The sequence below is a fragment of the Pan troglodytes genome, chromosome 1 (genome assembly GCF_028858775.2).
Source record: "Pan troglodytes isolate AG18354 chromosome 1, NHGRI_mPanTro3-v2.0_pri, whole genome shotgun sequence".
NCBI lineage: Eukaryota > Metazoa > Chordata > Mammalia > Primates > Hominidae > Pan > Pan troglodytes.
Genome location: NC_072398.2, coordinates 127,086,419 through 127,100,103, shown reverse-complemented (window position 1 = coordinate 127,100,103; position 13,685 = coordinate 127,086,419). Strand labels below are relative to the sequence as shown.

At 33.9% G+C, this 13,685-nt stretch overlaps 1 pseudogene; it reads left to right on the top strand.

The window, feature by feature from the left end:
* Positions 1 to 13,685, top strand: part of LOC107967524 (THAP domain-containing protein 3-like) — a 275,942-nt pseudogene that overhangs the window by 95,116 nt on the left and 167,141 nt on the right.

Genomic DNA, 13,685 nt, shown 5'->3' with positions numbered 1-13,685 from the left:
TAGAACAAGGGATGGAATGTAGCTGTATGAAGGGTAGAGCAAACTGTGTGTGCTATGGGAAATACATTTCTTCTTGAAGTTAATGATATTATCATGAGAAAAACACAGGGAAACAAAATAAAGTGCGGACCTCACTTGGGTTACTTTACCATATTCTATTTTCAAGGAAAATCTGTAAAGACATATGGAAAGACAAAGAAGAGATTATTGAGATAAATAATAACGCCTGTGTCAGAGCTCTGAGTACCACAGATTTTTTTTCATTCTGCCACATAAGTGTAGAAAAATACATCCTACACCAGATTTGCCTATCTGATCCTATTTCTGACCTCACTAACTGTTATGGAAACTAAGGAAACCAGAATAGGAAAGGCGGATGCTCCCTTTCACTGTGCTTTGTAAATGCCTACAATCTCAGCAATAGTGACAACCTGCTGTTTGGACTCTTCTGCCCTCCACTGTTGTACCCTAAAAATTCCGGTTTTTCCAGCTGTGTAGTGTACAGTGGTAGACTACAGGAAATCTACATTTTAAATTTTGATCTCATTTTAAGCTTTGTGAAAGGAAAATAAATCTTGGGGCCCCAAAATCACTCAGCTAAAGGGAAAAGTCAAGCTGGGAACTGCTTGGGCAAACCTGCCTAATAATCTATTCAAAGTCATCCCTCTGCTTACTGAGATAAACACATATTTGATTGCCTCCTTTGGAAAGGCTAATCAGAAACTCAAAAGAATACAACCATTTGTCTCTTCTCTACCTATGACCTAGAAGTTCTCTCCCCATTTGGAATTTTCCTGCCTCTCTGGACCTAACCAATGTTCGTCTTACATGTATTAATTGATGTCTCATGTCTCCCTAAAATGTATAAAACCAAGATGTGCTCTGACTACCTTGGGCACATGTCATCAGGACCTCCTGAGGCTGTGTCACTCGCATGCATCCTTAATTTTGGCAAAATAAACATCCTAAATTGACAGATATCTGTCTCAGATTTTTTGTTGGTCACAGTTTTTAGGGCCATGCAAAGGATAAAATAGATACCTTCATAACCATTTCCACCTCTCTGAGCACCAAAGGAATGTAAAATAAGGAGATATCAGATACTGGGATATAGAATACTAAAATTAAAATGATCGAAATTTTTTGTAGGTAGAACAGATAAATTACTTGTTTTTATTCCACAGAGAAAAAAATAAAATAACTTAAGGAAAACATTAATGAATGTTTGAGGTGTCTAACTTTAAAGCCCTTATAAAGTATTTCCATTAATTTCACTTTACTATGTCTTGGCTTCTGTGCTTAACAATATTGCTCAGAATGACTGCAGCTTACAGCACATACATTTAACAAATATAACTTTTTTTTTTTCAAACTTAGATGATGATATGGTTTGGCTGTTTCCCCACCCACATCTTATCTTGAATTGTCCTTTCCATAATCCCCACATGTCCTGGGAGGGGCCCTGTGGGAGGTAATTGAATCATGGGGGTGGTTGCCCTCATTCTGTTTGCATGATGGTGAATGGGTTCTCATGAGATCTGATGGTTTTATAAGGGGCTTTCTCCCTGCTTCACTCAGCACTTCTCCTTCCTGCCACCATGTGAAGAAGGAAATGTTTGCTTTCTCTCCTGCCATGATTGTAAGTTTCCCGAGGCCTCTCCAGCCCTGTAGAACTTTGAGTCAATTAAACCTCGTTTTTTAATAAATTATCCAGTCTTGGGCAGTTCTTTATAGCAGTATAAGAAGGGACTAATAATTAATGTAAAACTACATTTGATTAATTACCACCAAATATCCCAAAATTTATATTTGGAGAAAAAGAAATGCAAACGTAAAATAAAATAGCAATTGAGAACCATGTTGATCACTTATACATGATCAAGCAGTGTTTTATGTTTTTTTTACTGATCTTTCTTTCCCCCTATAATAAAATGATTCTAGTTTCATGACACTGGGAGAAAACCTCAAACAAGTAAAAAATTTTTACTTTTTAAAAAAATTGCTGAATGTTATCAAAATAGAAGAAGAATACAATAAAAGTGACTCTTTAACTGTGGTGTAAACTTCCTACATTAAAAAAAGTCTTTTTCTTTTTGACCTGATATAGCTATTTTCAACTCTTAAATTTGATGGACATGCCCCATGTTTCAAACAGAGTCAGGCGTGCTGGGCATAGGAGAGTCTGGCAATTGAGATGTCTGTGACATTTTTGACTTCTCTATTCATTGATATCTCATCTGTGGCTCTTTGTGGCAGCTATGAAGAGGACATTATTCTTTGAAAAGTCTTATTTTCTGATGTGAACATAGTCTCCAGAGCCACCTGTTCATATTACAATTTCAAGATATAATAAAAAAGTATGTTATCCAGATAAAAATATTTCCCTGAAGAATTCAAGAGTTCCTTTGTCTAATGTCTGGTATTTTAAAATCTTTCTTTGTCAAAACATAAGTATTTCTTCTTTTTTCCTGTTGAAATGAAAATTCTAAAACAAATGTACCCTTGTATTCCACTAAAAGTTATTCATAATTTAAGGCAAACACAGGGTCTACATTCTATTTCTCATGTTTTATGCTTGGTTTACTTGTTTTTGAGTTCAGTTTTAGGAAATAATATTCATGCCTGTAATCCCAACACTTTGGGAGGCTGAGGCAGGCAGATCACGAGGTCAGGAGTTTGAGATCAGCCTGAGCAACATGGTGAAAACCCATCTCTATTGAAAATATAAAAATTAGCCAGGCATGGTGGCACGCACCTGTAATCCTAGCTACTCAAGAGGCTGAGGAAGGAGAATCGCTTGAACCTGGGAGGTGGTGGTGGCAGTGAACCGAGATGGCACCACTGCACTACAGTCTGGGCAACAGCGGGAGACTCCATCTCAGAAAAAAAAAAAAGAAAAGAAAAGAAAGAAAGAATGCTGAAATTTTTAATTTATTGGCACCAAAACAAAATCTCTACAAGAATTATTTTTTCTACTAAATGAATCATGAATGAGAACAAACAAAAGTTATATTTAACGCATTAGGATCATATTGTGAATTTCAATTATTAGTGTCTGGAATTGGGAGTCAGATGACTACATGTTCTGATTTTGATATGTCACCAAATGGAGTAATCATCCATGTATTCCTTACATAATAAATATTTAATTAATAGCAAGATATCTAACATTATGCTAGATATCATGTACCAGTAGTGAGGAAAAAACAAAGAAACCAAAAACAGCCCTGTTTTGTTGGGGGCCTATTTTGAAATGGAAAGTTTGGAAGAATGAAGCAGGAACATTCTGGTTGATTTTACTGAATGAAAAGTTAGATAAATTACAAAGAAGTGGGGGTATATTCCATATTGAGAAAACAGTATGTGAAAAGTTCCTATGGATTTTTCTGAGGAAAGTTTAAAATGAAGGTGAAAATGGAAAGCTCTTCTGCCTTAGGCAATAAAAGTCTGAGACTATCCATGTAAGTTTTACTTTCAGTCTTTGAAGATTTGATCTCAAGATTCTTTAGTATTTTAAGCAATTGCACCATCAACTGAATAACATGATTGTTATATTGTAATATAATAAGTCCATATTTTTTCTCTATCCCTGGTAAAATGCTTGTAATTTCTTGGTTATCATGGTGCTAGAGGCATCTTTTGTTCAAATATTTGGTCTTTGACTCCAGGTTCTGACACAGGCTGTAAATCTCTTGAAATTTCCTGGGTGATAGGCATGTCTTTTGTTCTAATGACTTTTGTTGGGTTTCAGGATGGGGCTGGTCACCAGAAAGACCAAACCATAATTAGAGGCTTAGAACTTTCTTTCATCCTCACTCCTCGACCTGTGGGAGCGGGAGTGGGGTTGGAGATTGAGTTAGTAATTAATCATGACTACATGATGAAGCCCCCATAAAAAGAAAATGCCTGAACTACAGGCTTCAGAGAGTTTCTTGGTTGCCAAACAGATGGAGGTGCTAGAAGAATGGCACACCTGAAGAGGTCATGGAAAATCCACACCTATTCCCATTTACGTTAGCCTATGTATTTCTTCTTGTGGATATTCATCTATATCCTTTGTCATGTCCTTTATTAATATAATAAACTAGTAAATCTAAGTATTTTCCTGAGATCTGTGAGTTGCGTAGCAGGTTCATCAAACCCGAGGAAAGGGTCATAGCAATGCTGTTTTATAACTTGTTAGGTAGGTTTAGGAAGATGAACAACCTAGGGCTTGCAATTGACACCTGAATTTGGGGCTGGGTCTTATTGGATTAAGACCTTAACCTGTGGGATCTGATGCTATCTCCAGGTAGAGAGTGTCAGAATGGAGTTAAATTGTAAGACATTCAGTTTGTGTCCACTGAAGAATTGTTTTGTGTATGGGGAAAACCCTCTAAACTATCTGGTGTCAGAAGTGTTCTGTGTTGAGTGGTGTGAAAGAACCCAAACAGATTGTTTTTTTCCTGTCTAATACAATGATCCTAGACTTACATATGTTCTTTCTTAATGAAGCCACCTTTCTGTCCAGTGAAATGGTAAATGATATAGTGCCATATCATACATCTTCAATGTAGATAACATCCCGTTGCACACTAATTAAATGTATAATCTTCCTGATATACTCTCGAGTTCTATTTATTTACTTAAAGTATTGGAATAAGTGAAAATGAAGGAAGGTGGGACATTTAATGTTTTTTTTAGGACAACCACATTACGGTATTCATACTTCTATCAGATATAGAGCCATTTTTAAGTTGAATTCTGTAGAAAAACATTCTATGTGACAAACAATTTTTTAAATAATTATTCTAACTATAGCATGCAAGTAACAACAGTTCTACAGAGACTGACTGCCACTATCAGAACACTTAGATTAAAATAATGAGGAAAAATGTTTTCTATAAAGGTCAGTCCAGGAAAGGAAAAATAAAGTATGCTGTCTTTAAAATACGGATTTTGGCACTTCCCCTGTAGAGAATTCTTTCCCTTGAATCTGGGTAGCTTGTGACTGTTTCGACCATAGAGTATGGTAGGAGTGATGCTATGTGACTTCCAAGGCAAGGTCACCAAATATCATACTGCCTTATTCAATAGCACGTTCACTCTTGGAGCCCTGAGTTACTTGTAAGAATTCCAGTTACCTCAAGTTTGCCATGCTGTGAAGATGCACAAGCCAAATGGAAACCAACAATCCTATCTTTACCCTGTGTCTCACGTGTGTAAAGAAACCTTTAGATGATTCCACCATCTAGCTCTTTAAGTCATTCCAACATTCAAGTTTTTCAGATGTAGAATGGAAATAAATCATACCCACTGTACCTTCTTGGAGTCTGACTCACAGAATCCCAGATCATAATACAATGATTGTTGTTTCATGACACCAATTTGGGTTGTGGGTGGTTATTACACATTGATAGATAACTGGAACATTATTACAGTGATGTTTCAGTAAAGCCCAATACATATTTCTAATGAGTGCAGTGAATACAATTTGCCAAATTGAATTGTAGCCCCAGCTTACTATTTTTGGCTGTGCAAATTGTGCTAATATTACACCATATTTAATTTAGTTTCCTCACCTATGAAATGAAAACTGTGAACCAGATCACCTTTGGATTATTACCATAATGTACTCTTATTTTTATGTGTCTTAATGTATTTTTTCATATCAACTGTATACGTTCAGGAATGTTTTATCTGTACCTTTCATGAGACCTTATAGTTTGCGTTTTTTTTTAATACATTAATAGTCTTTTGTATGATTAGCTGACTCTACAACTTGATTATACTTTCTTAGAATTTATATGTTAATAAATTCAGAAGGCTTTGTGCATAAGAGGCAGTCAGAGATAATAAATTGACTACTCTATTAATGTATTAGGCACCAATAAAAAACACAAAGGAGGTATAAAATTTAAATCCTATTTTTCAGAAACTTGTGCTCAAATTGAAAGGACCTGATTGTAAATGGAGAACAATTCAATATAAAATTAAATACTGCATGGTATAATAATAAATAATTTAGTAGAGAAATGCCAACATATTTTGATGATTTCAGTAAGTGTAGTGTATACTTACAGAAAACTGATTCTGTGTGTGTTTTGCTATTTTTCCAATTAGTTCTCACATTTTCACTCTTTACTAAGAAAATTCATGTATGATTTACTTTTCATTCATTAGCTAAATAGAATGGAAATAAGAAAGAAAAGTAATTCTTGAAGCTTCATCTTGGGAAATGTGTAAGTTGTTCTAGGATTTTGGAGTGGCTACCATATGTAAGCTAGAAGAGACAAGTTGCCATGAGGACATGAAATCAGAGAGCTGCTGGCAAAGACAAGCACTTCATGCTTTACTCAAGTTCAGGTGCCTTCAGCAGTCTAAGTTAATGATTATTAACTGTTCTATTTTGCTTTCTGCTAAACTACTAGAATCTGCTCTCCAATTTTTTTTTAGTAAATGATACGTATGTGTTGTATGTTGTTATGAGCCACTATAATATAGCACAAATACAGAAAACAATATGCTGTACTAAAATAGCCAAATAAAGCAATAAAGTTTCTTAACGTTTACCTGGGAAAATCCATTGAAAATCAACATTAATTTAGCCTTGACAGTTTATGGTATTGTTATTATTATTTCTGAGATTTATTTTTACAAATAAAATGGATGTTGCTCTCTTTATATTTATGTATACACAAACATGTATAAACTTACTTATGAGTATTACTTGAGACCTCATAATGTAACTCAATTTGTTCTCTGTCTTTGGAAAAAAGAATTAATGTCGTAATTTTTAAAAGTTGTTTTGTAATAATCTATAGGGAATTTTTCATAATACTATTGAGTATATGACAATTATTATTTGTTTTAAGATATACTTAACATTCACTTTTCTCATCATAGGTGAAACCTCAAGATACAAAACAGCATCTAGCAATACAATAAATATCTGCATTTTGATCTATTTTGAGATAAATAACTTTAGAGAATGTCAGCCTCCAGGATTGTTGTCAATGGCAGAGAGTTAAAACAATAAAGTATCAATTTCCATAGAATATTATAAATCAGGCATATTTTCTTCTTTTATGATCAATGTTCCTTAATAAAAAGAGAAAAAATTATAAGTGCTACATATCAGTAAATATGTGTTTAGGTTTTGGAAAACAAAAAATAGACTTGATTTATATTTTTAACATAAATATTAAAAACACAAAAATTATTTGAACCAAAATGACGTATTTATCCAGCATGTATTATTCTCTTTTAGAGAAGAATGATAATAGAAAAAAGCACAAATAGGGAAAGATAAGGATAATTAGAGAGAGAAAAGTGAAGAATATCATATTGAGTAATCAAAGGCATAAATACCTGAGAATCAATGAAAAGAAAAATGAAGCCAAAATTTTCTGCCATGAGGTCATTCCTCCCCATAGTCTACCTGAAAATGTTGATCATAATAGCAGTAAGTTGATTCATTCCTTCATATGTCTACTATTTTTGAATACTTATTAATGCCAATATTCTTCTATAAATGGGGAATATAATAGTGAATATTTTATCATTTTGAGAACTTGAAAAAATTAAATTAGTAAAAGAATATGAAGCATTATTTCATTCAGAGATTGGAAAACTTTTTCTGTAAACATTCAGTTAGTAAATATTTTAGGCTTTGAGAGCCATATAGTCTGTATTGCAATGATTCAGTTTTGCCGGTATATGAAGCAGCTGTAGACACAGTGAATAAACTGGTGTGTCTATTTTTTTATCAAACATTTTAATTACAAAAACGGGCGATGGGTGAGATTTAGCTCATGCTGTACTTTGTTGCCCCAATTTAGTACCATTACTAAGCATGTTATGAACAATGAATTAAATTAGCTTAAGTCTCAGCTTTATAACTTGGATTCTAATGTCTTTCTTTCACTTACTACCTTTCCCCTAAGCCTCATAAGTCAAATCCTCAATTAGCAGATTTCAACCAAGTGAACAAGAACTTGAGTTTTTGTCTCACGATCCCTCTTTTCAACTTTGCCGTTATACAAAGGTCTGAAACCAAAAGTAAGACACTTATCTTGTATTTTTTTTCAATTTCCCAGTTGTTTAAAATATTATTCTGTTTGCTGTCTCCAATAGATATACGGTCTAGCTTGCTTCCTATGTTTTGCCTTAGATCAGTTATGTCTCTGGCCTACCAAATTTCCCATTTCTCCTAAAATATATCTCCTCATCTATTATCACTCAGAAAACAACTTCTTTCCCAAAAGTGCTGATGAATTCTACCAGAAATCTGCTTAATGTCTGCTTATTCAGTGGGATTCTTTCTGTCTCTTTCCTAGATGCATAAACATATTAATTGCAACCTTAATTTCTCGAGAGGGACAAGGAGACAGGGCAGCCAACAATCAGATTTGATTTTGTAATCTGAGTAAGAGTTCACATGACTGGATGGAAGAAGCACAAAAGTGAGAGTGAGAGGAAATCAATTATAATCCTTACTGTGTCAAGTCATGTGACTCTGAACTGGTAACTTAGTACATGTGCAGCTCAGTTTCCTCATCTATAAAATAAAGAGGTTGATATAAATGCTAATTAAGAACTCTTTCTGCTCCAAAATAAGTAAGTCATAATTTTAGGTTGGTTTGGGTTGTGCCATTTGTGGTCTTGCTTCCAATTAAAGGATTTTACTTGAGAAAATTATTGCAGTGTCCATATTTTAACTGGAATAAAAATTCTTTGCCTTTATTCATTTATTTATTTATTCAGAAATTACATACCAGAGGCATACTTTATATTAGACATTTCTGGATATTGCTCATTAAAAAGGGTAGTTTGTCAGTAATATAATAAAATAACCTAAATACATTTTAATATGCCTGTAATCTCTGGAGATATGCTGATAAAATGTATATGAAAAGACAAGGGGAACAATTTTATAGAAACTGATGTTAGGATACATTGAATAACTTTAAAGGAGGACTGGGAAATAGTTATTATAATAACTTTCTAAAGTGAGATTCAGTGTCATTTCAAAAGATAAATTAACATTTCAGTAAAAAGTACTAACTAATGGCCACTATAAAATATAATATTGGGAGACCTGAATATTTGAGATGCAAATAAAATATTGTTCTCAAAATATCTAAATTCTACAAGACAGTTTGTCTTTTATCCATGTATTCATTCATTTATCCATCCGCCTAATAATTATTAAGTTTTGACAGAGATACTAAGAAGATAAAGCACTACCTCATTTAAAAATAAAAATAATTCTACAAGAACATAATATGTACCATACATTTTTGTTTTTGATGGCTTTACACCAAAAGTTGCAGCCTCAATGAATGAGCATTTTCTATCACGAGTCTGAATTATTTTAAAACTTTGAAATGTAAGAATACTACTTTATTTGTTTACATTCACTTACTCAATATTATTTGCAAAATACAATCTTATTTATTTATTTAAAAAAGTCTGAAAATATACCCAATGCAATAGCAAAGAAATTTAAATGATTAAAGCTACGTCGACTATCTAGGTTACTAAAAAATTGTAACTAGTTGTTTTGCTTTTGCTGTTTTTAGCCACGGAAATCTCATTTCCTTTAAATATAAAAAACATAATGTTGCACATATATTCCCCTACAGGTTTACCTTTTTATAAACATGTTTTATTCAATAAAATACTTTGTAGTCCTAAAACTTTCTTTATTTTACTGGATTTTAAATCTGTAAAAGCAAATCTTTTCAATTCCATGAAATCTCATTTAATTGCTTGCTGTGATTCTGCCCTAGTAGCAAGCTGAACCACCACTGCTCTGAAAGTGTAATAGAGCCATTTGCTCTAGTTGTAAGTTATAACTCTATGTCAGATAAACCACAAGTGATTAATTCTTAAGTTATACAAGAGAGGTTTTATTTTGTTTTTGTGATTGAATTTCACAATTGGCTATTGAGAATATCATTATAAAATACCATTGATAACCTTTCTTAATATAATATAGTGGTAAATTTATATTTCTCTCCTCAGGGACCTGAAATTTGAAATGTGTTGAGAAATCTTTGCAATTATCCCTTAACAAAGGGTGCATTATCTGAGAGGAAAAAAGCCAATGGTTTTCAGATTGCCATATGACTGTGAAAACGTACTTTGGAAAAAGAATGAATGTATTTATTATGTAGAAAATGTCCACTTGCTTTTAAATCCACCAGAGTTTACCTCATATGTTAGTCAAAGTAGTGTGCATACTTCAGCTGACTTAATCTTTTATGGAAATGGATAGCTATTGTCAGACATCTTCAGTGTATAAGCCCCATGTCCTCTTTCTTATCTGCAGACCTGTAACTCCTGAGGCATTGTGATCGTAACACTTGCTTCTTTCTTTATAATTTCCCTATTCTTAAAATAAAATAATAATAAAATTTATTTGCAATATCATACCATATAAAATTTTCACCCAGGAGCTGGGCGCGGTGGCTCACGCCTGTAATGCCAACACTTTGGGAGGCTGAGGCTGGCAGTTCATCTGAGGTCAGGAGTTTGAGACCAGCCTGGCTAACATGATGAAACCCTGTTTCTACTAAAAATACAAAAAATTATCTGGGCATGGTGGCACGCACCTATAATCCCAGCTACTCAGGTGGTTGAGGCAGAGGAATCGCTTGAACCTAGGAGGCAGAGGTTGCAGTTAGCCGAGATCCAGCTGTTGCACTACAGCTTGGTCAATAAGAGCAAAACTCCATCTTAAAAAAAAATTCACTCAGTAAGACTAAAGTTGATAAAACACACGGTGATGATGAAGTTTTGTGCTACTACAAATTGTTTAATAGACTATGGATATGGTTTGGCTGTGTCTCAACCTAAATCTCATTTTGAATAGTAGCTCCCATAATTCTCACATGTTGTGGGAGGGACCCAGTGGGAAATAATTGAATCATAGAGCCAGTTTCCCCTATACTGTTTTCATGGTAGTGAATAAGTCTCATGAGAACTGATGGTTCTATAAGGGATTTCCCCTGTCACTGGCTTTCATTCTCTCTTGCCTGCCACCATGTAAGATGTGCCTTTCACCTTCTGCCATGATTATGAGGCCTCCCCAGCCACGTGGAACTATGAGTCCATTAAACCTCTTTTTGTTTATAAATTACCCAGTCTTTGATAAGTCTATATTAGCAACATGAGAACAAACTAATACAGCTATGAAACTGAGGTTAGTCTCAGTCCTGATTTGTATTGTACAGATTTTTTAACTCATATGATTTCAAAAGTTTAAAGCCAATAAACTTGACCTTATCTTCAATGTCAAAAAGTATACAAGCAGTGCATATTTATATTTACAGCTGGCAGTATAGAAGGTAGAATCACTACAACTCATTTCCATCTCTTGCTTAAAGAATATTCTATTATCCAATATAGATGATACATCCAATAAAAGTGAACATAAAGACAATCTCTCAGATTTGTGTGTGTGGGTGTTGGATAAGATAAGACATAGAGACAAAAACTAGTGCAATTAGTTCATAGAACACTGAAGACCTCTTGGACATATAAGAAGTCCTTTCCATTTCATTAAAGTTATTCACAATTGCACACTCACTATCCATTAGATATTGCAAAAGGCATGTGTTCATTCATCCAGACATTCTTTTATTTATTTTTAACTGATTAATTCAGACCAGACACTATTTGAAGTTCTCAAGGTACAGTCCTGAACAAAGTGGAAAAATCCCTGCCCTCAAATTTCTTACAAAAAAAAGATGAAGTAGAAGGTGATCTGAGTGATGAACAGGGGCCAGATTTAAAAAGACCTATCGTGCTTACTTAAAAATATTAGTTTTTATGTAGCAGATGATGAATAATCATTGCAGGCTTTTTCATAAGAAGTAATATACATTTTCCTTTGAAAAATATATAATTTTATAACTAGCTGGAAGGTGATGAACAGTCATTTTAGTATTTTGAATAAGAGGTTAACATAATCACATATTTATTGCAAAATAATTTACTCCAATGTAGTTTAGAGATTAAATCAGGGGAAGGCAATAGTGGAAAATGTAAGGAGGAATTATATTTATGGCCTGTTAGAGAAATGGCAACAAACAAACCATAGTGGATTAGGGGGCTTGAGAGAAGTTAGTTGATTTGATTGATATTAAGGAAGTAGAAGCACGAGGGTTTAGTAATTGGTAGGATCTGTAAAGTGGTGAGGAGGTAGGCAAGGACAATATAACAGGGGATGGAGCCAGTCTGTGATATGACAACATTGTTATATGGATGTTAATCTCTCTCACATTGCAAACAAACAACGTGTCCAGCAGTTCATCAACCAGATACCACTTTTTTCTTCCCCTCTTTGCATCAAAACTTCTGAAAAGAATGGTCTATGCTTCGTCTCCAATTTTCTTTTCTCCCATCAAACTATCATGATACAACTCCACTGAAACTACTCTCATCAATGTCACTAATAATTTCCATGTTACTAAATTGAATTATCAAATTCCACTATTTATTTTACTTGGCCAATCAGCAGCATTTGACATAGTTGATTACTACCATTTCTTCATTTGGCTTCCAGAAATCCATTTTCTCTTGTTTTCTCTTATCACATTGATTATTCTTTCTCATTTCTTTTATTATTTTCTTCCACCTTCTAATATTGGTGTTGCTAAAGGCTCTGTTTTTGATCCTTTTCTCCTCTCAATTTATATTCACATTCCTAACTACTTCATCCAGGCTCATGGTTTTAAGTATAATTCACATGCTACTTACTTCTAATTAAAATTTCCAATCCAAACTTCTTTTCTGAATTTTAGACATATAGTCAACTGCTTCTTCCACATCTTCACCTGGATTTCTAATAACCATTGTGAATTCAATATATACCAAATGTAACTTCTGATCTGTTCTCTCCCCTACCATCCACTACCACTGCAATCTACTTCAATTATAGCCCATCCCATTTCAGTTGAAATTAATTAAACTTTTCAGTTTTCCACACCAAAGGTATAAAGCCATTCTTGAATCCTTTTGGCTCTCACACCTCGTATCCAAGTCATCAGATAATCCTTTCTACATTCAAGGTATTTCTAGAATTTTATTTTTTTTCACTCCCTCTACTGCTGCATATTTGGTAGAAAGATCATCATTTTTCATCTGCATTGTTGTAATGACATCCCAACTGGAATTCCTGCTTTTACTTTGCTCCTATAAAATTTGTTCTTACACAAAAGCAAAAGTAAACCTTAACAGCAAAATTCAGTCATAACTCCTCTGATCAAAACTCTTCAATATCTCGTTATTTCACTCAGAATAAAGTGAAAGATCTTACATAGCAAGTAAAGCTCTGCATATTTTGGTAACTCTAGCACCTTCCTGTCTTCATCAAAAATTCTTCCCCTCCCTAACCCAGCCCCAGCAATACTTGCATATTTTCTGTTCCTTGAAAATATGAACACAATCCCATCTTAGGGGCATTGCTGTGTTTAAATTACTTCCTCCTCCTCGAATTATCTTCCTGTCAGTCCTGCTTAGCTATCATTCTCACCTTGTTAATGGTTTTGCTCAATTTTTATCTTATCAGTGAAGCCTATCTGGACAACCATACAAGCAACCCATCTGAGAAGAAGCAGTTAGAGGAAAAGGAAAAAAAAAAAAATCTGAGTGTGAGATGCCAGAAAACCATATCATTAAAAAAAATTAGTAAGGGA